General features: G+C 31.2%; 1 non-coding gene and 1 pseudogene across 1 annotated transcript; both read right to left on the bottom strand.

Annotated features, from left to right (window-relative positions):
* LOC128871191 (large subunit ribosomal RNA) overlaps nt 1-1,791 on the bottom strand; it is a 5,567-nt pseudogene extending 3,776 nt beyond the window's left edge.
* A 438-nt stretch (nt 1,792-2,229) lies between these two features.
* Nucleotides 2,230-2,410, bottom strand: LOC128871195 (5.8S ribosomal RNA). Its single transcript, XR_008455795.1, has one exon. It is a non-coding gene; the product is annotated as a 5.8S ribosomal RNA (ribosomal RNA).
* Nucleotides 2,411-2,500: the final 90 nt, after the last annotated feature.

Genomic DNA, 2,500 nt, shown 5'->3' with positions numbered 1-2,500 from the left:
TAGGACCGACTAACTCGTGATCAACCACTGTTCACACGAAACCCTTCTCCACTTCAGTCCTCCAAGGTCTCATTCGATTATTTGCTACTACCACCAAGATCTGTACCAATAGCGGCTCCATGCAGGCTTACGCCAAACACTTCTAAGCACACTATTGTACCCTCCTACTCACTAAAGTTTCAAAATTTATAAATCAATCGAAATTGTTTTATAAATCATCTACTTTAGCGGTAATGTATAGGTATACAACTTAAGCGCCATCCATTTTAAGGGCTAGTTGCTTCGGCAGGTGAGTTGTTACACACTCCTTAGCGGATTACGACTTCCATGTCCACCGTCCTGCTGTTTTAAGCAACCAACGCCTTTCATGGTATCTGCATGAGTTGTTAATTTAGGCACCGTAACATTACGTTTGGTTCATCCCACAGCGCCAGTTCTGCTTACCAAAAGTGGCCCACTGGGCACATTATATCATAACCTCAACCTTCATATCAAGAAAGGTGAGGTTCTTACCCATTTAAAGTTTGAGAATAGGTTAAAATCGTTTCGACCCTAAGGCCTCTAATCATTCGCTTTACCAGATAAGATTATTTTATATAATTTTTAAATGCACCAGCTATCCTGAGGGAAACTTCGGAGGGAACCAGCTACTAGATGGTTCGATTGGTCTTTCGCCCCTATACTCAATTCTGACAATCGATTTGCACGTCAGAACTGTTTCGGTCTTCCATCAGGGTTTCCCCTGACTTCAACCTGATCAAGTATAGTTCACCATCTTTCGGGTCACAGCATATATGCTCAAGGTACGCTCCAGTTAGAGGTATAAATAATAATAAATTATCATTATACATAACTATATGGAACGCCCCGGGATTGAATTAATTGACTATTTAAGAAAATAGACTAAAAATTAATCCCATTATATTTTTAAGTTAAGTTAATTATGCCATTAAGTTTAATATAACTCAATGACTTGCACATATGTTAGACTCCTTGGTCCGTGTTTCAAGACGGGTCCCGAAGGTATCCTGAATCTTTCGCATTGTTAATCATATAAATGCATACAAATAAATATTAATATCATAGATATTAAATTTTTTGTAAAATTCAAAAAATGAATTTTAGCATTATATATAATAAAATCTATCAACACTTTATCAAATCATTAGTATTTATTCTATGTTAATATGCTTAAAAAGCAAATTAATTTAAATAAACTTAATATCACCAATGATCTTTTGATAAATACTTTATTATGTTAATAGATTACAATGTCCTTATATGAAAAAAATGCACATTATTTTTAATTATTTAATGATGAATTTTTCATAATGGATATTCAGGTTCATCGGGCTTAACCTCTAAGCAGTTTCACGTACTATTTAACTCTCTATTCAGAGTTCTTTTCAACTTTCCCTCACGGTACTTGTTTACTATCGGTCTCATGGTTATATTTAGTTTTAGATGGAGTTTACCACCCACTTAGTGCTGCACTATCAAGCAACACGACTCTTTGGAAATATCTTTCTAGTAATCATTAACGTTATACGGGCCTGGCACCCTCTATGGGTAAATGGCCTCATTTAAGAAGGACTTAAATCGTTAATTTCTCATACTAGATATTAAGATATTCCATACACTGCATCTCACATTTGACATATAGACAAAGTGACTTAGTGCTGAACTATTTTCTTTTCGCTCGCCGCTACTAAGAAAATCCTTGTTAGTTTCTTTTCCTCCCCTCATTAATATGCTTAAATTCAGGGGGTAATCCCATATGAGTTGAGGTTGTTTTAAAATATTTTTTATCTTCTCACAATTTAATAAATAATTATATCATCTTTTCATCTCTATTTTTCTTTTTTCCTTTTATATAAATATATATTATAAATAATAATTATGTAAAATGAGGCAATTCTAGAATAAAAAAAATTAATTTTTATGCTAGACATTCCTCCTTTAATTACATATATAAATTAATATTTTATATATATATAAATAATATGAAAATTTTTTAAAGAGAATACTTAGATTCAAAATTTTTTTTATTTCATTTTATTTGAGAGGATTTTTTTTTTTTAAGAATATATTAATAAATAAAAAATTCATTATATATCTTTATTTTTTTGCTATTAATATTATGAATTATTTAAAATCCAATAATATACACATTTGCTTAAATTCAATTATTTTTATAAAAGAATAAGCAACTTATTTAGCATAGTCTTACAACCCTCAACCATATGTAGTCCAAGCAGTACTTTAAAATTTAATTTAATGTACATAACAGCATGGACTGCGATATGCGTTCAAAATGTCGATGTTCATGTGTCCTGCAGTTCACACGATGACGCACAGTTTGCTGCGTTCTTCATCGACCCATGAGCCAAGTGATCCACCGCTTAGAGTATTTTTTTATTTATTTTTATTTATAACAAATGTCAATTTTTTTTTGCATATATTAATTGAAAGAGTAAAATTAAATAATAATAATAATAAA

Source organism: Anastrepha ludens, unplaced genomic scaffold (assembly GCF_028408465.1).
Source record: "Anastrepha ludens isolate Willacy unplaced genomic scaffold, idAnaLude1.1 ptg000040l, whole genome shotgun sequence".
In the NCBI taxonomy this organism is placed as follows: Eukaryota; Metazoa; Arthropoda; class Insecta; order Diptera; family Tephritidae; genus Anastrepha; species Anastrepha ludens.
This window is presented reverse-complemented; position numbering and strand designations above follow the sequence as displayed.